At 40.2% G+C, this 25,811-nt stretch overlaps 1 long non-coding RNA gene across 4 annotated transcripts; it reads left to right on the top strand.

Moving 5' to 3' along the window:
- Positions 1 to 272: 272 nt before the first annotated feature.
- Positions 273 to 25,590, top strand: LOC129207069 (uncharacterized). 4 transcript variants are annotated; one of them, XR_008577362.1, is made up of 9 exons: positions 273 to 502; positions 5,537 to 5,661; positions 9,233 to 9,389; positions 10,222 to 11,227; positions 11,494 to 11,668; positions 18,879 to 19,016; positions 20,942 to 21,008; positions 24,091 to 24,141; positions 25,168 to 25,590. It is a non-coding gene; the product is annotated as an uncharacterized LOC129207069 (long non-coding RNA). The 4 variants fall into 4 exon arrangements; XR_008577361.1 differs by having other exon boundaries at positions 10,222 to 11,096; XR_008577364.1 differs by having other exon boundaries at positions 10,222 to 10,761.
- Positions 25,591 to 25,811: the final 221 nt, after the last annotated feature.

Below are 25,811 nucleotides of genomic sequence, written 5' to 3' on the forward strand. Positions count from 1 at the left end.
CTCTGTTTGCTGGCTTGTTTCAGAAGTCTACCTCATCTTGCACAGTGAATTCATCATTTTGGTTCAGGTCATTAATCTCTGCTTTTCCTTCAAAAGATAATACATGTTTAATGGCTAGGTAATGTAACAGGCAGTAAGACAGAAGTATTTGACACACTTTTGAAGGACGTTAGAATAATGCTCCTCAAAATTTATTTAGATCTCTATATTTCATTTGTAAGATGTTCAATAGTCTTTCAATGATTTAATGGGTTTATACGGTCCACGATTATTTTGGGAAGGAATATAAACCCACCTTCCTTAGGAAATGTCAACAGCTTTCAGAGAAGTATAGAAAAATGTGTTTTTCTTATTATATTCCCTATCTATTTGTTGCAAACTTCCAATATTTTCTTCAGTACCACCGTGCAGTAGATCTTCTCAAAGCTGGCAGAGTGAGGCTTCCCTCCGTGCAGCCCTCGCAGTGCAGAGACACAGCGGGCAGCCCACGGGCTACGCACAAGTGAGATGGGCAACAGGAACTTAGGAGGCACATAGGGAGCTGGTGATGTGAGCCACAATGTGTACATACATACTGAATATATATATATGCACAGATATATATATACACACACACACAGAGTGTAATATTACAGAGCACTAGCTCTGCTCTGTACTTAGATTTGAGTTGAGCAACGTAGGTTGTCCTGTAGTGTATCTTGCAGGCCACCAAAAGGGGTGATGAAGACCTGCTTTAAACCAGAGCAGTGACAAAGATTTGGATGGGGATGGTCTGTCCTCAGGGCGATGGGTTGGAAGGTGGAAGCCATGGTTCTTCCTTTCACCCCCCAGCAGATTGCCCATGCTCTGAGCATGCCACTGCTCCCCAGACAAAATCACCCACGCGAGGCCGACTGGGACATTCGCACAGACCAGGAGACATCTGTCTTTATTGCCCACCTCAGGAGGATGCTAGGGGAACACCATGACCATCAGAATTTGGGCTGTTCTGGAGAAACAGTAGGAGCATTGTTTGTTCTTTCATTGAAGCTGTGGCAGCTTGAAAAACACAAAAAAATAAGGGTTCACTAGGACAGTAAAGAAATATTGTTTTTCCGAGTTACTCCAGCATGTATCGAATTTTCACTTGGGTATGAAAACCTGCAAGAACAGCAGCAATACTCTAATTTAGTTTTCCATAATGGAAACCAAAGCAAGTGCCTGACTTGGTGACTTGTCAAAGCCCTAATATTTTTCAGAATTTAGTTACCCAAGTGTGCTGGTTTTGGCTGCCAAAACCAGCACACCAAGACATAGTCCTTCCATAAATTTATTTTCTTAATGCAATACACTTTGTGGAAAAGAGCATTTTCAAAGAACAATTTTGAACGTGATAGCAGCCATTTTTCCTTTGAAATATTACATGGAAAGATATTCTAATAATAATTGATACCCTAATGGTGTTATCCTAATAGCATTTTATTAAAATAAAAAAGACAGACATTACTTACTTGACCTGATAAGAGGCTTTGCACATCACAGAGAAAACAAAGCCATATCACTGCACTTATTTACAAAAAGTGCCCCAGAAAACTAGTAATGATATGAGAATTATCATACCTAATTTCTGGCCACTTTCTAAATTCTCATTTCTATACAATATGTTGTGTATATTTATCCGCTTGCTGTAGGAGAATTTGCAACATTTTAATAATCAAAAAAGCATTTCACCTCCATCTTTTCATTGATCGAGAGTGGAGGGCTGTAGCGGAGGGTTTGGGTACCCTGATTCCCTGCCAGCTGATGGTCAGGTTTGTGTAACTGTGTCTCTGAGTAACCACAGAGGAATTAGACCTGATCTGAAGTTTTTGGCTATGGCACTTTATATATGTGTAATTTGAACTTGAATTTAACAATCTTTTTTTTTTTTTTTTCCCTCAGAGATGCTTTAACTCAAAGATATTGTGCTAATAATGTGCCTTGCACATCTGCTCAGTAGGACTACTTAGTTGATTTTTGTGTATAAATATATGGCATTTTACTTTTGAGATAGGAACAGGTGCAGCAGACCTTGAGCAAAAAATACAGCATGGCAGAGCCTGAGACAAATTACAGAGCATGGAGATAACGCTGCTGACATGCAGCAGGACTCTGACAATCCCACCTCACCAGCTCCTCACTGCAGGCAGCTTTTACTCACAAGAACGGTTTAAACCAAAACAACTACAGAAAAAGTCTTTCAGTATCTAAAGGGTCTCCAGGAAAGCTGGAGAGGGGCTGGTGCCAAGGGCAGGGAGTGACAGGCCAAGGGGAATGGCCTGAAGCTGCAGGAGGGCAGATGGAGATGAGATGTGAGGCAGAAATCCTTCCCTGTGAGGGTGCTGAGGCCCTGGCACAGGGTGCCCAGAGAAGCTGTGGCTGCCCCTGGCTCCCTGGCAGTGTTGAAGGCCAGGTTGGATGGGGCTTTGGGCAACCTGGGCTAGTGGAGGGTGTCCCTGCCCATGGCAGGGGGTGGGAACTGGATGGGCTTTGAGGTCCCTTCCAACCCAAACCAGTCTGGGATTCTGTGATTCTATGAAGCGAGTAATAAGAACAAGGAGACCAAATATATGAGGAGGAATGTTACAATATTACATGGCATTGTACAAGGCAGCAACGTGGTAAGGATGGCCACCAGCTTCCCGGGGTGCAGAGCATGACCAGCAGGTCGATGGAGGGGATCCTGCCCCTCTGCTCAGCACTGGTGAGACACAGCTGGGGTGCTGGGTCCAGGGTTGGGCCCCCCAGTACAGGAGAAACATGGGCTTACTGGAGGGAGTCCAGCTCAGGGCCACAACAACGATGAAGGGACCGGAGCATCTCTCGCATGAGGAGAGGCTGAGAGAGCCGGGACGGCTCAGCCTGGAGAGGAGAGGGCTCAGGGATATTATCTACTGTCTGATGAGGGGCACTAAAGGAGACGGAGTCAGGCTCTTCTCAGTGGTGCCCAGTGACAGGAGCAACGGCCATAAATTGAAAAAACATATGAAGAAACTTTTTTAATATGAGGGTATTAGAACACTGGAGCAGGTTGCCCAGAGAGGATGTAGGGTCTCCGTACCTGGAGACAGTCCAAACCTGGTTGGACAGAGCGCTGGACAGCCTCCTCTCACTGCCCCTTGGATGAGACAATCTCCAGAGATGTGTCCAGCCTCAGCGATTCCGTGATCCTGTGTGTTTCTGTGATTTTTTTTATTTTTTTTTTTCCTTCCCCCAAAACAAATTCAGCCTAACTTTTAAATTTGATGGCCAGGTACTTTCTGTAACTTCATTTTCTCCACAGAAAGTATATCCATGTGGATGAAAGAGAATGTGGCTCTTCCTGGATTTATTAATCTGTCCATTTTACATTACCTATCTGTGCAAAATGATGGGCATTTCTTATTTCAAACGTCTTATGGTGAAACATATGGTCTTGTACGTGATGTGAGAGTAATTTCAAGTTTCTAAATTCTATCTAGGCACAGACGTGAATACCCAATAGGAGCAAAGGAAATTTGAAAGCAGTTTAGACTAAGCCTCGGGTATAATAATCTGCAAATGAAATGCAAATTCCTCTCAGCAGGAGTGCAATATACTGTTGTCTCAACAGGGGTACTATTTACTGTTGCTTTGGAAACGCTTAGGAAGGGAAGCATGGTCCATGGCTTAGGCAGAGTGTAAAAGGCAGCTCATCCCGTTGTTCTGCTTGACTTCCAAACCTAGTTTTTGGAAACGGGGTGTTTGCCCTTAAAGGCTGGGTTGTGCAGTAATTAGCAGTAATTCCATTTGTACAGAGCCCTGCAGAAGCCTCTGTCCACACCTGGATCCGTAATGAGTCACAACCACCTTTCACATCCCTGAGTTAAGATGCTCGTAGAGATACCCTCACAGCAGACATGAACTGCGCGGCTGACCAGTGATACGTACACACCACAACATTTATTATAGCCAAACTATTGACTTATATTTGCCATCATTATATTGCTACTGGATTGCTGGTAAAGCGACCTGATAGCTATTGCATCCACAAACGTTCAGCCCTTTGGCTTTTGGTAGCCAGTGCTCTGCTGGGATCTTTTCACCCTGCCGTCTTTATGGCTGTATATAGGGATAATATATACAAATTTCCTGCATCAAAATCTGCAGCCTGCAACAGCTACAGAGCAAAAACCGTAACTAGAACTGTAATCTGCAGCTTATAGCCAGTAAAAAGGAAATTCTTATCCTCCATTTAATTAATATTTGTACCAAGAGAATTGTTAAAATCTGGGCATCTGTTATTGTCCATAGTTTCATTACTTTAAATGTTGATAACGTTTGTCCCAGATACTGCAAATTCTTCAGCTACCAAAGCAGCTATAAAGATTCTATCACTGCTAACGTTCACTTTTATCGTTGCTCAAGTTAATGCTTAAATCTATGCTTTGTGTTACACACATCGATGGGATGTGTTTCACCACTGATTTCCATGACCCCAGAATTTCATCTGCTAATCAGAAGATTTTTTTACAATTTCTTTCAGCTATTTGGTCAGCAAAAGTACATTTTCTCAGCAAAAGATCTTGACTTGAAGAAGACAGAACTGAGGATATGCAGAGTGTGTGGGGATTTCCTCTATTCAGCCATTTAGTGCTAGATTTTAGCTAAGTTTTTGGGTCAGGCATAATTGTGGAGCACAAACACTCCTGCTTTAAGGACATTTGACTCCTTTTCCTTGACTTCAGTAATGTGAAGAGATACGGTCATGTTTATGAATTGCTTTGAGATGTGATGAGGGAAACGGAGAGGGAATTACTTCTTATGGCAGTGAAGTGACAAGGACTGTGATTGTGGATGGGGTTGAGGTCTAGCATCTCGTGAAAAAGAATCAATACTCTGTGTTCAATGTTCCAATATTTTCATAAATAGTCGGTTCAAGCGTTCAGAGCAATCAAGATCATTTCTGAAGTGTCATTAATCATCATTTCTTAAATGATCAGGCAGTAATGTCAAAAGAATAGTAACAACAAAAGACTGTAGGGAAATATGCTGTTTTAGGCATGTGGAAGATCTTCTGAAGTTAATTTCAATTTAATTTAATTGCTTTAATGAATGTGACTGCCATAATGGAAATAGAGTGCAGTTTTCTACATTTTCTTTCTGGATCTCCTAGGTACTGTAAAAAAATTGACATTTTTCATTTTGCAGTGCTTTGCATGGCAGAGATTTTAAAATAAATGTGTTATGCCACCAAGTGTCATTAAATGTCATAAATCATGAGGATTGTGGGTTGAGACTCAAAGAAGTAGGTAATATTCCATCACACTAATTTATAAAAGGCCAAGAACTCTACTAGTCCCCTGTAAATGATTCTATTCACACAAAACAGTTTGTGTATAAGATAAAATAAGAAAAACAAATGAAAAAGCGAGTCCCAAGGAGTTACAAAACAGCAAAGGAGTTCAATGTCCTGAGCTTAAATTTCATGCTTCAGAATTTATTTTTATTTATGCTAGATAGCAATTTTTACATGATATGTAAATTATTATTATTGCAGTTTTACAGATGCCTTAGCCAAGACAACCAACTCATCACAGTGGAGGGTGGAGCTACACCTGGCACCACAACCTCTGTTCTGAAGCATCGACAAGCTCAGTGCACCAGAGAACCAAAGTCTGAGAGGTAGGAAATGCTACTGTTCTCATTACATGGGTAGGAAATTCATCCAAAATCAGAGAAAGGACATTTTAAATAGAATTAAAACATGTTTCAAATTTTCATTCAAAAATCCAAGACCTAAATATAGAGCATTTGAGCAATCCTAATTATTCCTCTGTATAACCGCTTGATTTTGACTTTAACTATTCCTCTGTCTTGCTCTGACTCATTTTCCCTGATATTTATTATTTAATGATTTCCAGTTTGTTGTGCATTTCTTACCCCATCTATCAGGGCAATCACAGAAAACTGATAGCTCTGTACTTATAACCCTGTTCCCCCTTTACTGCGGTAGTGTTATCGGAATGTATCTGTCTTCTTAATATCATCATTGCTATAGATACGAACAACAATCTTCCCAAAAGCAGATAATCCCAATCAGTGTAATGACAAGACAGGTTTTTCCAACAACCTTAATAAATTATCAAAGTTTCAGAGTGATGTGGTCACTGGAAAATAGTTCTTAAAGGGACCTCAGGAGGTCATCTTTTCCATCTCCCTGCTATAAAACAGGCTCTAAGCAATCCTCAGGATATTTTTGTCAAATATACAAAAAAATTCTTTAGTATCACCACTAACAATGGTTTCAGAGCCACACATTAGTGTGTCCCAGATTCTCTGTTTCATCATCTGCATGCTAAGGAAAATACTTGAGTACTAAATCCGGGGCAGCCCTTGGCAAGACACATTTCACATGCCCTAAAATAGACCACTGATAACTAATCTCAGAGCGTTTCAGCTGATGGCCCATCAATACTCTGATGATTTCACCCTCATCATATTTCATTCATGGGAATGTCAGGTACAACTATGTAAAAAGAGCTGCTAGAGCAAAAACAGTGACTCTTTTCCAATTACTCTTTTGATAACAGAAAATTTGTTGGCTTGACACTGCTGCCTTTGAGAAAATCACATTGGATGTTTTATCATCTTACTCTTCTCCTAGCACTTACAAATAGATTGCTAAACAATGTTTCAGTGTCCTTCTTTACAGAGGTTATGCCGATAAGTCTACAGTTATGTCTTCTTATCCTTTCTCTTTTTAAAGAGAGGTCCTGTATTTGCTGTTTCCTGTACCTTGGGGACCTTACCAGCCCTTTCTGAGTTTTCCAAGGTAATCACTAATGGTTTAGAAATTGCTATGTTTAGTTCCCTAAGTGCTCAGATGGGTTTCGCCAGATCTTGATGAGCTGAATATTTATAACTCAGATAAATAATGTTGCACTGATTCTGCACTGTGGTGTTGTTAGCTTCATTAATATTAATTCTCAGGAGAACCTAATTAGTATTCATATATTTTTTTCCATGAAGACTGAGAAAAATGCACTTTAAGCATTCAAGCTGCCTTCTTGTTTGGTGTTTCTTTTTGCCCATGAAATAACAAAATGACATTTTTCTGTATCTCGTTACTTCTAGTGTCTTACTGCTGCTTTGTCTCATGTTCTTTCCAGCTGTAACTGGTTTTGCTCCTAATTTCTCCCTGTTCTCTGCCTTTTTGTTTTTGCTCTTCTTTTATTCTTGTCCTGGTGCTGCAAAGTGGTGAGTGACTGCTTGCACAGCTGAACATTTTCCAAACATCCCAGGGCAGCACAGAAGTCAGACCTAGGAGCACGGCCAGGGACCTCTTTGTCCCTTGGGGTGCAGAGGCTGTAAGTCCAGGTCTGACACATCCAGCATGGGCGTCCATCTCCACCATCTCAGAGGATCTCCCTAGGGCGGGATCAGCCTTCCACGTGAGAGCAGGCTCTTTTAAAACAGGCATTTGGGGGTAATAATCGTGGTTTTCCTCGGTACTCATTTCCTTGGGAAATTTTCAGTACTAATATTGTATAAATCCATCTAGATGAAAAGAACTTCATACAATGTTCTCAGCATCTTTATTTCCCCTTTCTCTCTTTTCTTTCCATGATTAATTAATTAGAATGGATAACTCCTTTATATAAATCCAGTAGTAAACATTTCCATAGGACATTGTTGTTCCATTCCCACAAAGTCATCAAATTTGGCTTTAGAACCTCACTTGGCTTCTGACAGCCTCATCCAGATTGAACTCCAGAAGCAGATGCTTTTCCACTAGAATGAGTCTGGCTACCGGCACTGCTCAACAAACATTTTTATTTGACCGTGAAAGGTTTCTCTAGCCAAACATACTTGAAAATCATACGAAGGGCTCATAGTTACCAAGCATCCATTATCTAAGTTAACTGAAGAAATACTCTTCCCCTGGGCAGGTTTTGAAAGCCAGACCTCCTAAGACCTAACCTTGGGAGAGAGTTGTCACGCCTATTGTATCAAGAATATATGATATTAAAATATAATTTAACCAAGAATCTGAGTGTTGCTTACTAATCTCAGTAATATTAGTAGTGCCTTTTTTTTTTTTTTTTTTTTTTTTTTGCATACATCTTCTCTACATTTTAATGCTCAGGAGATGGTGGAGGAGTTATTGTGTATAATATACCTTGTTTTGTATGTTTTAACATTTAAAGGATAAATATGGTTCATACCCTGCAGGCATTCATCTATTAAAATACCAGTGTAATGAATCTGAAAGCCTTGGCAGGGAGAAGAATAGGATTTTTTTCCTTTCTTTGACTAAGATTGGCCTGTCCTGAAAATGATGGATCATCCAGAACAGAAAATGGGAATTGATACCTAAGATATGGCTTTGTTATGGTTAAGTGAAATTTATCATGCTCTGCAGCAGGAGAAATTGTTGGGTTGGGGTTTTTTTGTTGTTTTTTTTGGTTTTGTGTTGTTTTTTTTTTTTTTTCCCACAAAGCATTTAATGCAACTGGTAATTTAGGAAAGTAGATATGAATTGTCTTGGAACATGGAGACAAGAAACTTTCCCTCTGCAGGTGGCTGGGAACTGTGGTTTCCCTCAAGCTAAAAGCAGGCTGAAATGTTCACTGTAGTGAAACCATGGAACTTCTTAGGCAAAGAAAACATATATCCAGAAAGTTTAGATAGATTTTCATATTATTTAAGTTTAAATTTTGTCTGTATGTGATCATATTTAGATCTCTGAGTAATTTAATTCTGTGTATTTCATGTTAATTTGGTGCAGCAGCATCCTAGCTGGTAAATGAAGATGACATCAACCTGTCATGTTTCTGTAATGACAGGGGAACCACTCCTAGTATAGGTAGAGATTATGCATTCAATCTCAGAACAGCAGCATAGGTAATACATATTCCTTATCTCCAAACCATGGAAGTATTTTTAATAATTAATAGGAAATTTATCCAGAGACATAACTGGATAAATCTGGGAAGTTTTCAAATCATCTTTCCTTGAAAATTATCATAATAAACTGTAGTGTATTCTCTGTGCCACTCCTTCCTTCACTCTTTTCTTCTGCTCCTTCCTCCTAACGCCTTCCCTTTGCACTGGTGTGGGTTATCCCTGGGCCACATTCCATTCGGGATTGTACCTGCTCTGCCATGGAGCACCTCCTGACCCTGTTCAGTCCCCCTCTTGTCTCCACTCCAGACACCTCCTACTGCGCTTTCTTAATTTATTTTTTTCACAGAGGCACCACGCATGTTGCTGATGGTCCCCAAAGATTGGTCCTTCTGAAGCTGAGGGACATTGGGAAGAACTCATCCTGTCTGCTTGGTCTGGAAACATAAAACATAAACTAACTGAACACTCTCATGTGGAATTGGATACATCAACAGGAAAAGATGGTAAGAAGGACAAAATTAAAAAGTCCAAATTTATCACATGAAAGATCTCATGTCCTAAAGTGAAAGATGAGAAAGTCTGTCTCTGCTGATACTAGAAACAGATGTTTCTAGTGGTCCCAATCAATAATAAGAAGGAGATGTTTCTGTTCAGATATCTTCTGAAATTTCCCTCTCCAAGGTTAAGCTTCCCATATCTCACATACTAAGAGCCTTTAAGTTGAAGCTGGCACTGCTATTCCTAAAATAGAGAGAGATGGGGATGATAATTTTAATGGACAATTGAATTTCATTTAATATGGAATACTAGCACTAGACGTTGACTGTTGGTAAGAAGCAGGGGGTACATCATTGCAAACATAACCATAGCAGTAGCTCGGACAACAAATCTCCGTATTTCCCAGGCTTTGGCTGTATCATGAGGTGACCAGTGCAGTTCCTTTTCCTCAACAGGAAACACAAAAATAAGTGATAAAAACTTTAATATAGTAAGAACTGTGATACCACAACTCCCTAAAAAGCAATTAATATGTGATGTCATTCTATGCAAACTGATGGCTCCTTATAACTATATTCCATTCCTAGTTTATCCTAACTCAGACCTGTAAATTTTACTCTAAAATGTTTGTAATTAATTGTCTATTTTGTCCCATTGACGTAAAGACTGTTTGTCAATAAAATAGTAGACATAAGTTGTGACTGCTTTCATGTTTCAAATATACTGCATAACTCAAGGATTTGAGAAAATGTAATTTTTGAAAGAACTATTTAAGAAAATTCACAATTACTTACAACTCGGGTTTAATATATCGTTCTATTTTCTTTTTGCCCTTAGGATAACTTCACTTTTCGTACTGTAATTTGGTACTGAGGAATGGAATGAGCAAAGATGCAAGTTATTTAGCTGTTCAGATCTGCTAAATGAAAAATAATCACTTCCAACAAAGAAGGGACATTATTAGCTACTCACAACATATGCTTTTGCAGATTATTATCATTCCAGCAACCTTTCTATTAATTTGTTTCACTGACTATCATCTGGACAGAAAGCGATCTCTGATATTCTCCAAATTCATCAAGGTGCTCCTGGAGTAATCATTTCTCTCTTATAGTTTGAGTGCTCCACTCAGCTAGCACATTTGTCATGACTGACACCAGGCTACGAAACCTTACGGCTCTCCATGAGGTGTCTAAAAGCAAGAAGAACTTCCACGCGCCGTGAGGCACTCAATGAGCTACAAGTCAATAAAGTGCGTTAACTCTTGCACTGTCACAGGGAGAGAGACGCTGTAGACCTCAACAGTGTTCCATTGCCTTTGGGCTTGGGTGTTCCCTCTGATACTTGGAGAGTATTTCACAAAACGGACACCAGACGGTACGGATAATCAGAACTTCTCTTCCAAAGCTTGGAGCAATCTTTGACACGATTAGCCCTGCTGATGTAACCCAAGGAATCCTTATGAAACTTGGGAAACGTTCAAGGACACGTGCTCATACACAATAAAATCCCACAGATGCAATAAAAGCGATGCAGGGCAAACTGCCCTCATAGTTGGAAAGCAGTATGGGAACGAGAGCGATAAGCGAAGCAAAGCCAAACGGAGCAAGGACAAGGCAGTGCCTGGTGGGCAGGGACAGCGTTTCTTAAAAATGAAATACGAGGCCTTTGCAGGAGATAGATCACATGGAAAATGCAGATGTATCCAGCAGGTATCTTTTTGCTGTTGTAGGTGGAATGAGAGTTTTATCTCTGTCAGCAAGACAGATGTGAGATAGTATCTGCTGAAATCAAACACCACAGATGAAAGGATACAAGCGTCCCAAAGGACAATATTGAGGAGGTTTGTGAACCACTACTTTGCTTTGAAGCAAAGCTGGGTTAATACTTAATGGTTAACTGTTTTCCAGTATTGTCCTAATACTTTAAAAAAAAGATGGTGAGATGATCCAAAGGAAAATAGATCAGTCAGCACGGTTAATAATAAGGAAGTTTTTTTCCAAGACTAGCAAGGTAGGTCTAAAAAGAAAGAATTTAGACATGTTAGACAAATCAGCCTGGTTTCACGGGAGGCAGCATTGGTCATATTATTCTGTTGTCTCCTTATAGGTGCGTGTGTCAATGCAAGTCAGCATACAAACCAAGAGGCATTGGATTGTTCAAAGGAGAGCATTCCCTGCTCCGGTGTCTGCAGTGTCAGTAACACAAGAACCATTTGTGGATGTGCAGCAGCTAATGTACCTCCTTTTTCTCAGAAAAAAATGGAGAATCACTTGTTCACATGGTAAGTCTTGCCCAAAGAGCTGACAGTCTTCTCCAGGAGACCTGCTGAATTTCTTGCTCTGGGATCAAGTGTTCTTTTTGCTTTGCAGTCTTGTGTAGCTAAAATGGAGTAACACAATTACAAAAGAATGTGAGAAAGGTATATTATGATGTGTTTACAATAGCTTGGTTATTAAAATAATTAATTACATATAATTATTAATATTAAAAGAATATGCAATGCCCATGTAAAGTAGAAGAGGGACAGTTTGTTGACTGTAATGGACTGTCAGAGCTTGGGAATCTGACTTGCTTGCTACATTCATTTCTTTCTTTGGAAAGTCTTCAGATAAAGATGACCTTTGTCTGTTTTCCTGAAAAAAAACCCTCCCTTATAATACTGGGAAATTATTGTAACAACCCTACTTTCATGCAATGATCATGATCAAATATCAAACCCAGGGTTTAGCCGTTTGCCACTACTGGGAAACGATGTTTGTCCTGAGCGATCGTTGCCAGATTATCTGCTTTCTGCGGATGTCTGAAGGGCTTTGGAGGACAGTTATAGGCTAGTAAAGAGGTGGGCGTTCCTTAGCAGAGACAGGCACTGCTCGTATGGTGGTATGTGCGTAGTCCTACTGGGTGCCAGAATGGGACCATGAAGCAATATTCCCTGCTGAGACACTGAAGAGCTCAGTGCTTCAACTCACCACAAAAGCTCTTCTCTTCATTAAAAAGCATGTATAGACTCCAACCAGCCACCTTAGCTCTCTGCATGCCCAAAATTGGTTCAAATTTGGGTCTTACCTGCATGAAGGAGAGCAGACTGCATGCCTGAAATTACAAAAATGCCATGATTTTTTACTCCATTTTCAGCAGGATAACAAACCAGCTCTGTGGCAGGCAGCACCCACGTTAGCATAGCTTTTTTATGATTATTGTTTCAAGGGAGGACATATTAATAGGTATTATGTTTGTATTTATTTGTATGTTGGGTTTTTTTTCCCAGAAAAAAAAAAAATTGTTTATTTACACATTCATGAAAAACTTACAGATGTGGGATTTAAAGAATACAGGTCTTAAACAAATGCCTCCTGAAATAGATTTATCTGAAAGCGTTTAGGACAGCGGAAGAGGAGCTTTTAGTGGATGTGATGCCACAGAGGTTGGCATCAGGGAGTTTGTCTATTACTCTGCACAAAGAAGCAGAGTGAGCATCAGAACTTTTCATTTTCCATCTAGCAAATCCATGGAGCAATACTCAATACATAGATCGGTCAGCTAAAGGTTAATACTTTCAAAGGCCTTATTGGAAGCTAACGATCGTGTGCTTGAGGTATTTCAGCATCTTTCCTTGCCTACTTCTAATTCCCTAATGAAATCACTGAAAGTGAAAGCTGATTTTTAGACAACTTTCAGTGGGACTCAGCAAAACTGTTTTAATGACCAGTTCCTTCTTATATATATACTGGAGAGACTAAATGTGGCTGAGGCTAGAGATGCATATATGCACGTGGATCAGCAGGAATTGTATAGCTTACAAATAAAAAAGAGGTGAATGTGATTTTTTTTTTTTTTAAATATATATATATCTTTTTTTACTTGCTTTAGATTTATTTTTTAAATCAAATAGAAGAGGATAAAATCATCTAGTTAATTCAGCCAGATGATGACTTCAGCAGAGATACTTAAAAGGAACACCAAGAAGCCCAACCAGAAGAAATGTGGATTTTTTCTTTATATACTTGTGACTTTCCTCATTCTTTTCTTAGGCTTCCTAAGGCTAGGCTTCCGAGTTCAGTTTATTATACTCTGAATTTGTAGCCTTTCCTTATCACTCCACCCAACCCATATTATACTTTGAACAAATAAACAGATGGCAAATTGAAAATAGATGGATAATTCTTGCTATTTCATGTTGCTGCCTGAAGCAACCCAAATTTCTCCATCCAGCACATCAAGGACCAGAGTTCCCCATAAATAAAGGACAAAGTAGTCTCTCAGTCTTAGATAGTTGGCGATATTTCTGCCTTCTGGCTTTGCGTGGTATTCAAATGACTCCCTTAGGAACAAACCAAGAAATGGCTTTGCCTCCATGGCCCAGGACCATCACTACGTACCAAGCTTCTCATAAAACAAAAATAAAAGAGCAGGACAAAAGAACGTAACGAATGACCAGAAGAGAAATAAGAGGAGAAGTTAAAAAGGCAAAAAGCAGAACAGAAGTCCCTTCTAGTGTCTCAATTCAACCACATGTCAGTAGGTAGTATGAGAGGACAGGAGGAAAGTCCTATATGTATACATATATATTCATCTTGTGTGATCAAGAGAGCAAAAGAGACAAACCTTCTGCCCTGCTGTAAGCCACAGTTTACATTTCTCCTTGGCTCTGTGGTTGGTGATCACAGAGATGCCACAGTGGCCCTTAGACATGTTCCAGGGCATGGAGACATGAAATTGGCTTCAAAGTTGGCCATGTCTCCTAGCAGGCTGCTTGGCCACCATCAATATGTCCAGGAGGAGCGGGAACCACAAGTGCATACTCCATCTTTTCTACCTGGGCTGCAGATTGTCCCCTTCATCATCTGACTTCACTACAACATCCCTTCAGAAAGCAACTCTCACATTAAGTGATGGAAGCTGTGGCCAGATGAGTAGTTCTGCTCTACAACTTCTCACGCTTGACCTAGGTCTTCATACAGATTGAATCTTCTTTCTACTAGGTTAGACTCAATTTCCACATCACTTTATCTTTACCTAGTAAAACTAAAGAGCAGTAAGTTGTGCTTTAAAAAAATATTCAATACCTTTTTAAAAAAATCATAAAGCCATTAAGGAAATGTCGATAATATAACATACTGAAGCGATTTACAAAAATCATAAAAATAAGTCCAAGAAATCTTTGTGTCAGTCAAACATAGGCAGCATATGTATTTCCATGAAAATGCCAACATGATTCAGCCTGAAAAGTAAATGGCTGCAATATTCTTGCTTTGTGTTTTAAATACCTTAAGCAATCAGCAGTCAACCTTGTTGATTGATTTAGCCAACTGATTACATATAAAATATAGTTTTAAAATTCCTTCTAACGCTACAATTTCAGTCACTACTTATTCAAACAGCTGTCTGAGTTATTTTTTCCTTCAAAAAAACCCCCTCCCATATTTTCTTCTGCTCTTTAAAGTGATAATTTAGTCGTATCATTTTTAAAAAAAATAATCCCACAAACAAACAAAATCAAAACCCAGGAAAAACCCCACAACTCCAATAATGTTTCTCTGTTTGGGGCTGAAAAGTAAACAACATACATTCACATTTTACACTCTTTTTACACTACTTGCCAAACATCTATTGACCAACTGGAGTAATATAATAATATAAGGATATCTTTTTCTCCATTCTAAACCATGTGTTAAAATTAAATGAAAATTAAAAATTCCACACTGAAAAATTAGGATTGGCTAGAAGGATATGGTTGGTTATGGCATGCATTTGCAATAACCACCCAATCTGATTAGTGACTTTACAAAGTCAATCAGCTGCTTGGAGGGCTGGCGAATGCAGAGCTGCATTCTGGTTAATCATATTTAAGGCTGAGACAGTTGGGGTTGTTCAGCCTGGAGAAGACAAGGCTGCGGGGAGACCTTATTGCAGCTTTTCAGTAAATAAAGGGGGCTTATAAGAAAGATGGAGACAGACTTTTTAGCAGGGCCTATAGCCACAGGACAAGGGCTAATGGCTTTAAACTAAAAGAGAGGAGACTCAGACTAGATATAAGGCAGGAATTTTTTACAATGAGGATCATGAAACACTGGAGCAGGTAGCCCAGAGAAGTGGTAGATGCCCCAGCCCTGGTAACATTCAAGGCCAGGTTGGATGGGGCTTTGAGCAAACTGATCTAGTTGAAGATGTCCCTGCTCACTGCAGGGGGTTGGACTAGATGACCTTTAAATGTCCCTTCCAACCCCAACCGTTCTGTGATTCTATAAGTGCATAATACCTTGAGCTGGGGACAGCATACTGTCAACTGAAAGCCTACAGCAAGTTTCTCCACTAAATCCAGCTCCATGAATCCACCAGCCCTTCCTAGCAGGGCTGAGGAAGGGCACAAGGTGGGACCAAGGCCACAGAAATTAAAAGTTGTCTCACCTCATTGCAAAGGAGTGAAGAAATAGCAATCATATGATGGGGCAAAACCAGAAGGTAGAAAGCAAAAGATGAAATACTGCAGACAGAAACATCAAGGCTAAGAAGAAATCACTCTGTTGAGTACGTTAGGAGTTAAACAAGAGCAAACTGGTCCTCCAGCAATGGAAGTGCAAAAACTTACCATCTGATAATGCAAGGAAAGGTCAAGATTTGTAATGGTTTTTTTATAGTCCAACCTCCCCCAACTTAAATTCCTGCAAAAACACTGAAACGAGCCATTGATAAATACTTGGGAGATGTCAAGGAAAGGAGTAAGAGACAACATGGATTTGTTAGATCATGTCACGCTGATCTGATTTCTTTCTATGACATTGTAATGGACTCTATGGATGGAGGAGAGGTAGGAACATCTTATATTTTGATTTAGCAAGGCTTTTCACCCTGACTTTTATGATACTTGTGTAAGTAAAATGGAGGAATATGGTCCAGGGGAAACTACTGCATGACAAGTGAAAAAATGTTGGGAAAACATACATGGCTTATCAGAGGTTCAACTGAAAAATAGAAAAAATTGTTTCCAGGGGATTTTGTCTGGTGGCACAGAAGAAAACATAAATAACAGCCCCAATTCAGTTTATCTATGAAGTACCCAATTCTATTTTAACAACAGTTCTTAGAAGTGGTCCATTTCAAGTTCCAGAATGTCAGACCAGGTCTCCCATATGATAGGTTACATGCCATTTGATGTATACTGAGATTTCCACAGCTATGACGCTAGTCTGACATAATGACTGCTTGGTAATGTGTTGCTAGAGTCTCCTTAGATGTAGCAAAGAAAAAATAGATGACAAAGATACAGCCAGTAGAGATTAGATAAAAAAATAGGCTGGTGGGTTATCTCCTAGGGGAAGTATGGTACCTTCTGCCCTGCATTATGAATGCTTTAAGGCTAAAGTGGGCATGCTTCGCAAAGTAGCAATATGTCTTTTTGTCTGTGTTTCCAAATCCTCATTGCAATAAGAGAGGATGAAGTTGTGTCTGGTGACTCTTCTTTTCACAACACTTCAACAAATCCAGAGCACTCTGGTAGTTTATTTAAGGTGCTTCTCCAGACCAGCCTTCCTGCTCCTTTGGAGATAGTTTCAGATTAAAAAAAGCATGAAAAAAGGCAAACCCCGCATTATTCTGGAGTAGATCCATCTGCCCTTCTGTGCCAGATCCTGGTGATAAAATATCATAAAGGTGAACAATTCCAGCTTTCACCAGAAAGGAAAATAACTGTAAATGCTGGCTAAAGGAACAGATTTGGTTTTATTTCTGGAAGCTAAATTGTTCCAGGCATTGTGTATTACAGCTGGAAATGCTAAACTATTTGTCTCATCTTATCAACATCACCAAGGTGTGAAAGGAAACACCAGTGAATTATGACTATAAACTCGGGTCCTCACAAATGACAGAAAGTAAATAATACAATATTATAGCCTGCAATATCGCTGCACCAGATATGCCTGAGAAATGTCTCTGAATAAAGCAGGAACTAAGGAAAGTACAGCTTACTTTCAAAATCAGGAAAAAAAAATAAAAAAAGAAAGGAGTTAATTTCTCTCCCAAATGTTTTTTTACAAGCTTATGATGGGGGTTTTTTTTATGGCATTTCCTTGTCAGAAGAAAATGAAAAATACCAGAATACTTTTCTTGTTCTACCTGTGTTGCAAATGCTTATCTTTCTGATCTGTTATTAGATGCACTTAAAGAAAAGAAAAAAAAATTTTGAAAAGATCAACATTGGTTTGGTTTTTCAGAATTGGGGTAGACCAGTTCTTTCAAATTACAACATTCCTAAAAGCATGCTCAATCCGCATGTTTAGGAAAACCATTACAGTAGTCAGTATAATATATTTATTGTTTTTTGAATAATTAAAAATGTTAGTAAAAATATTAGCAGCATTTAAGTAAAAGTGCATTCAAATAAAGTGAAAAAAGCGCTAAAATGTGATCATTTTCCAGCTATATCATAAAAGGCAGCATTTTTATTCTCTTTATTACAGCAGCAGTTGCAAATCACTGCAGAGTATGAAACCCAGTTGTATTAGGCTTTGTACAAGCATGCGCTAGAACATGACATGATGCCATATACGTTTAAAGGATTTTTTATTAAAAACACCAACATTTAGCCCCTCTTATCCTCAGCTGAAAGTTTTTTCTATCAGATAATGCTGTCTCTCAGAAAAGCTAAAAATGTTCACAATGGCAGTTCTTTAAGGGCACCTGCATGTGTGTTCACAGAAAGATGGTAACATAAAACCTGACCGCAAAATTTGGGAGTTTAAAATTGCTTTTTTTCTTTTATTTCAGTAGAAGGGACTGCTTTCATTTATAACAGGATTTGGGAAATATTAACTATTGCCATCAAGTGGTCCTGTGATCCCTGTGTTATAAGAAACTCCTTGGGTTTTGTTTCTAAGGACACGTGGCAGTTTGCTTCATTGGGCAGCCATTAGAACAACTTTATTAACTTCCTAATTATGCCAGATTTTGAAAGTAAATGATATTTAAAACCAATAACAAGAAAGTAAAAAACCCACCATTTTTTCAGATTAGTTGTAATTCCGGTTTTTGCTACGGCTTTTTGGTGGATGCACATGCAGTCTTCTAAGACATTCTTCAAAATCCTCAGTAGCTCATCAGGTGAGGAGCTATCATCCATCGAAACACAGGATGAAACGATGTGCCCAGGAGTTCATGAGCTTCCAGGACAGATAAACTGATGAGGCATCCAAACTAAATCTCATTTTCTGCAGGTGACATACACTAGATGAAAAACATCAGCGTATTTCACTGGCCTGATATGAAGGGGGCCAAACCGAGCCCAAGCTCAGAGCGATTGCCAAGATGATGCAGTGGTAGGAGCCTTTTGGCGACTGCTTACATTACAGCCTCTTCTGGTTGAAAAGTTCACCGGCAATAACAGCAATACCGTGACTCCGTTTAACTTCACTCATGCTCCCATGGGCTCGGCTGTGATGTATCCGCGTGAGTCTCTGCCTTCTGCTACTGATTTGTTTCCTCCACTGACGTTATAGGGGCCCTGGGAAGAACCTGGCCTAAACCACAAACGAGCAAGGAATGCCTGTGCAAAGCAGAATGTATTCTCTTGCCTGACAGAGCTAGAAAGAGCTAACGTGGAGAGCCATGACCACCAGGCAAGGTGAGAGTGCAAGGTAAGGAGAAACCCTTGGCATCCGTGTGGACACCAGGAGGGATGGCAGGTTGGGATGCTCCCGTATAGACTCCTGATGGGGAGTCTGAAGCTCATCGTCTACCTAGGACTCAGCAATCTAAATAGCGAGGCGTGCTCTTGTTCACCATTTAAAGGTCAGCAGGAGTGTAAAAAGCAAAAGGGAAGAGGGACACCCCCATGAGGTTATAGGCTTAGGCTCACAAACCCTTCCAATTCACTGAGGACACCACAAGGCTTTTGTGATACTGTGTAAGGCACGCCGTGTTCTGGGGGTGCAACTGCCTGCCTGATCTCCTGGAGGGTACATCGCGATGCTTCGGCCATGCAAACCTGGCAGAGCTGACGTGCGTGGCTGGGCTGATGTCTGCAAGAGGGTACTGCACAAGGGACCCCAGCTTGGAGAGGGGTGCTGGCAGGGGCAAACGTGAAGCAGTCTGAGTGATTCCTCAATATTTCTGCTCTTAATGCAAATTCCTAGACAGATCTAATTTCTTTCATGATACTGCCTAATCAATTCTTAAACTTGTGTCGATTTTTATCATCCTCAATGTCCTGAGACCAAGTTGTGCGAGGGCTGCACGCTGTGCGAGAAAGCACTGCTTTTTCTCTGTTCTGAACAGAGCAGCTGCTGGCTTCACGCTGCTACGGATTTCATGGCAAGATTGGGCCAGGCTGGTAGAAACACAGCATACAGAAGTGAAGAACCAAAACCTGCATTCCTGCTGCAGCATCGCCCTGGGAGCTGCTTTGCCACCGACTCTGTCGCTCATGTCACCTCTGTACTCCCTCTAAATGCAGATTTGCCCTTAACCTTTTGGCAGGAGACAATCCAGCTAACGTTTACCTGCTTTATCTCCAACCCTTGTCTCGGTCTGCTAACAGTACAATATTTGCGGCTTTTCACGTCGGTGTTGGTTCTCTTGGTTGTTACCCTGGGGCGCGGGGAAGTGACTGAGTCCGTGAGACCTCCAGCCTCCCCAACATGCCTCAGCACAATGAAAACACTTGCTTTAAACAAATCAAATCCAGCACCCTGCTGCAATCAGACAAGAGCACGCAGGGTTCATCCGTTCCCGTCGTCGTGTTCGTGACACACAGGTAGGGCTCCTCTATTTTCTTTCAATCCCATAGAAATTGAATACAAAGCAAAACACAGGCTCTCCACTGTGCATAGTATTCTGTTATAAATCACATGGGGGGAAAAAAAAAATCTTCCCCTCCAGCTATGCCAGCTTTAAGGATGTCTAGAATAGACTGAGAATGATTTTTAACGCTTATTTCTCATTTTGCATCGGCTAGCAACAGTGTGTACCCAGCGCATGAGAGGCGTGTGCGGCAGCCTGACCGTCTGCCACGGGCGCTGAGCTCGGCCCCGCCAAAGGTGGCTGGAGTCTTTTGAGTTACTGCTGGGCATTAGGTGTTCTTCAGCTTAAATTAAAATGCTGTACTTAAAGGAAGAGAAATATATTCAAGAGGAAAAAATTAATGGCTTGAAAATGATTGCAAACAGCAATGAGAAAAAAAAAACACATAAAGGAGATTGTGTATGTTTGTATGCGTGTGCTTGTTTAGATCAATGCAAATGTTTCGTTAACTGCCAATTAGAGCAATTTTGACAGTTTTGAACATGTTAACTGGTTGTTTCTTTATAAGGCAGTTGTGGATTATTGGTTGAAACCAGTTGTTTCCCACAGCTTTTTCAGTTTCAGGAATCTGGAATTTTCTGGTCGAAAATATTGGGTTAAAAAAATCACGAATCTGCTGCAGTCTCAGTGGGCATTAACAGGACTCAGTATCTCCAGATCACACTGATAGCTTCCCAGGCCCCTAAAACTTTTTCTGCTGTTTCTAAACCTGAAAAAAATATAAAGCTTTAACCAAAATTCATTCCCTTTCTTATATTAGGAAAGTGGGAAAGAGTCTGCAGTGCGCATGCAAGGAGAGGCTCCTTCATAAAGACAGATTACAAGAAGTAAGACTCAGAGTTTCTGAGCTATTTTTTGTTATTTTACTTACAGCTGAGAGAATAAAATTTGCTTTTATAACTTACAGGAATATTTAGAAACTTCTATTTAAAGCTTGTAGAAATGAAATTCTTAATTTTTCTCCAAAATTAGTTTTATGCAATTCTGTTTTTAACATAACTATGAAATCTAAAATCAAAATTAAAATGGTTTTCCTTAGGACGGCCGGATGTGTTGATTTTGGGTGGGATAGAGCTAATTTTCTTCACAGTAGCTAGTATGAAACTGTGTTTTGGATTTGTGCTGAAAACAGTGCTGATAACACAGGGATGTTTTTGTTCCTGCTGAGCAGTGCTCACACAGAGCCAAGGGCTGTTCTGCTCCTCACCCCACCCCACCAGCGGGATGGCTGGGGGTGCACAAGGAGTCGGGGGGGACACAGCCGGGACAGCTGACCCCACTGACCAAAGGGATATCCCATACCATGCTGACATCATGCTCAGCATATAAAGCTGGGGGAAGAAGAAGGAGGAAAGGGGGACGTTCTGAGTGATGACGTTTGTCTTCCCAAGTCACCGTTACGTGTGATGGAGCCCGGCTTTCCTGGGGATGGCTGAGCACCTGCCTGCCATGGGAAGCGGGGAATGAATTCCTTGTTTGCTTTGCTTGCGTGCACGGCTTTTGCTTTACCTATTAAACTGCCTTTAGCTCACCCCACCAGTTTTCTCACTTTTATTCTTCCAATTCTCCCCCCCCATCCCACCAGTGGGGAGTGAGCGAGTGGCTGCGTGGTGCTGAGCTGCTGGCTGGGGTTAAACCATGACATAGGAGCTCTTCTTCACAATGTTGGTACAAAAAGCTGTGGAATTAGCAAGAAAAATATAAAGCCAGGGTTTCTGAATGTTAAGTTTTACATTTTTACACTAATAAAATATAGAAGGGTAATGTCAAAATTGTAAAAAAGAGAGTTTCTCAAGGACTTCAGTGGAAAATGAGATTAGAGTTTAATCATCATTCTGTAGGAACATGTGCTGTAAGAAACCAATCGGAAAACACCCGTAATTAACACTTCTCATTAAAAGAAAAAAAAAATGGTAGTAACTTTCTACAAAATTAACTCTGAAACCTCTCAGGAAATTCATTTCTTTATTTGGCAGTTCAACAACAACAAACCCCAAATTATAAGAATTAAAAAAAAAAAAAACAGAAAAAAACTTAATTCTTTTTTTAACCATTTAGCACAAGTAATGGCTTATTGACAGACCCTCAGAGTCCCTTCTCGCAGTCAGTTATGCTTCCTTTATATTTGACACTTCCCTGTCTGAAGTACATTTTCCAATTCATACAGAGGATAAGCAGACCGTACTGCCCAAGAGCGGAATAAATGCTATACCATATGGATATCTAAATGTAATCTTTTGGTAGGATTTTTTCATTTTTTCGAGATAAATGGAATTGGATCAAAGGTAATAAAATAGCTATTCAAATGGTTGCAAGAATATTCCTACAGAGTACTTTCTAAACAATGCAAGAGAAAAAGCAGTAATAACAGAAGACACTTCATCGGCTGAGGAATAGCAGGAGAGGAGGAAGAACTGATTTTTGGTAGTGAATGAGAGATGGAAGATGGTAATAGTTTTAGGGGCAGAAGAGCATATCCAGGAGAATTGCATGGTTATGTTGTAACAGGGGAAGCATGTCTCCTGCCTGTAGCAAGTACGTGACCAGCAGAATTATTTTCAAATTTTCACCCAAAATAATATACTTCTACCTGGCTTTGCCTTTATCATTCTGTGTATCTTCTAAATTGATCATAATCATTGTGGAAAGCTCGTTGTGTTACAGAGAACAGAAAGGCAAAGAAACCAGAAACAAAGTATAAGGTCTTGGCCGTCACCAATCGGGCACCAGTTGAATCTATTAGTATGCATGGTCATACTTTCCTATTAGAGGTCCTAACGTATTTATGGACAATGTATCTATCGCCCATCAACAAAGGTCTTTCTCCCTTGGTTGCCTAACGCGGGTAATAGCACTGCCATATGATCTGTATAGAAATTTCCATATTGAATAAGCATAAAATAAGCCAGGTCACAAAAATTCAGGACAGCAGATTTTGATGGACTCCACACTATTGAGAAGATAATCTTGTGCTTGTGCCTTCCTCAGTAATGCACACACTTACCAGGTCGTATGTATTTATGTGTAGGTGTTCAGATGTGGATGTCTCTACATAAATTTAGCTCCTGCAATCATCATCCCCACATCGGTGGTAATTATTCAAAAGGCACGTAGCTCTGGGGCACTCAGGTATGCTTTGTGCTGCATTTTCGTAGCACGTAAAAGACTCTCTTGATGCTCAGTCTGGTGGCACCATATAAATCACCGACAGACTAATGACATGTGCCAGAGAGGGGGGCAATACATCATCAGAAAGTTTCAGGTGTCTGTGTTTCTGTGCCCAAGAGCTAGCTCTAGTTAAGGATCCATGAAGTCCCGCCTTTGGTCCCAAACTGGGCAGTGTTTGTCCCTTCATCTCCCATGTGCTCGGGCACTCGGTGAGCTCCACGTCTTGCCTCCACCGTCCAGCTTTTCCAGGGCTTTTCTGAAATATTCAAGCTGATCCCCGATCCAGATGCAACCATGCATCTGCTTGCTTGCTTGAGCCAGTGGTAGTTAATCATTGGAACAATTTATGAAAGTCACCAGTGAATTCTCCATTCTGTTATTTTGGTTTTCCAACCCTGTTTTGCTCTACCCTGTGTTCATTTGAGCTCCAGCAGTCTGTACTGTATGGAAGGACAAATTGTAAGACTGTAGTGGTCATCTCAGGGTTTATAACCCATACATCTAACTAGTGCCAGGAGTTTCTGAAACTCTTGATTTTGCCCAGGAGTCTGCTGCAGCTTCTTTTCTGCTTATTCCTGTCGGCCTCTTGCTCTCTAGTGTTTGTCAACAAGATCCTAATCTGTAATTCAATTCAACCACTTTGATTTTCTCTCTTAATGGACAGGCTGGTGAGACACTGTGATGTATCTGAGACTGGACTAAAATGTAAATAGGCTTAACCAAATCTTTCCTTTTAATTAGAATAATTGTTTTGCTGCATTTCTTACGTTCATGAGGATATTCAGCCTATGGGTAAGTAAATTAAATTTAAGGGTATGTAATTCGCGTTGTATTTTTATTGGACTCTGAGTCATAACTTGTTTTTAATCTTAATTAGAACTGCAGTTCCTCTAAACAAGCAAAATGTGTCATAACAATTTAACACATTATGGGGCTGGCCGATAAATCTGGTGCTCAGAAAACAGTGCCATGATTCAGTGCAGTACAGCCTGGGTGAGAAGCTATCACCCTCATAATCAGCAATGAATTTGTGGATCTTGATGTGCCAGGAAAAACGAAGCTGCTGTCCCTGGGTAATGGCAGTAGCTCAACTGCTGAGTGTTGAGTTGCAATGGTGAAGGTTCAACGACTAGAACTGGCACAACAACATGCCAAGGTAGATCTACGTTACCTAGAGATACCTTGTCACGTCGAACCAGTTAATAACTCAAATAAATTGAAATTAACTTCTTTCGCTTTCGGCTGCTGCCAAAAGGCAGGAGGGCCAACATCCTGGCTGCTCTGCATGTTCGATCAATGCTCCCCGTATCGAAGCAGAAGCTAAGGGCTGGGCTGGAAGCTGGGTGCTCAGTGAGATGTCAGTTTGAAAATTATATTGTGTTTAGAAGCTGCTGGGTGTCAGTGTTAGGGGTTAATTAGAGACATGACAGTCAGAACAATGAGGGTAACAATACCCTAAATAGGTTTCTGATTTCTAGGGGGCTTTTTGAAAGGTGGGAGTATTCAAGACGAGAATATTACTTAAGCAACTGGGTGCCCCTCCACAATCATCATGAGCAGACACTGATCACGGGCAAACCAGCTCTGCTTGTAATAAGTAATCCTCGTGTTGTCTTAATGCTGGATTCTCCACTTTAGCATCATTAATGAGCTCATAAAGTCGTGACAAAGCACAGCACCAGGTGACGGTGGAGCTGAGACATCAATATTCTTTGGTCCTAATGACGTCCTTTGTCCTAAGGCTCTGCAGGAAGTGTTTACCCTGCTATTAATAAAGATATGTTCACATTTTGTTTTGTCATCTGGATGTATTTGCAGCTCTGTGTGGACTTGACGAAGGTTGTGTCAGAGTCACTGAATCAAAGCTTGGGGAAAGCCCTTACAAGAGCAAGCTGGAGAAAGGAAGATAGGTGCAACCAAACGAGCAGGTGGAGGATGGACATGTTGAGACCTCTCTGACAGTGTGAGCCCTAAAAGTGGCAAAGAAGAGAAGGAAAAGGGCTGGAATAAGTACAGTAAATGCCAGGTGTTCCAGGAGAGAGGAGTTTTAAATTTATTAAGTATTTTACAAAAAATGAAATCTTAGAAATGTGTGGATTGCCTTTTTTTTTTTTTTTTCATTTTCCATTCCTATTGTGTCACTGGAATAGAAAGAAGCAAAAGGGAGAAAAGAGGAAAAAAATTGAAGATAATAAAACAAAGAAAAGGGGAGAATAATACTATATAATGGAAAATAATGTTAAAAACCTATTTATTAAATGCTTTAAATGAAAATGAGAATGGAACTTTTTCTGTTTTAACACAATAAAGAAAACTGATTTTGAAAATTTTAAATTTTTATGGTAACTCATTACAGGTGGTTTGTTTTTTCCCCAGCTCTTATCATACTCTAGAGGACATAATGCTGTGCCAGTTAGTAACAAGAGTCAGGAATATTGAATTTCCCACCTGTTGGTACAGAG

This window comes from Grus americana, chromosome 5 (genome assembly GCF_028858705.1).
Source record: "Grus americana isolate bGruAme1 chromosome 5, bGruAme1.mat, whole genome shotgun sequence".
Taxonomy (NCBI): domain Eukaryota; kingdom Metazoa; phylum Chordata; class Aves; order Gruiformes; family Gruidae; genus Grus; species Grus americana.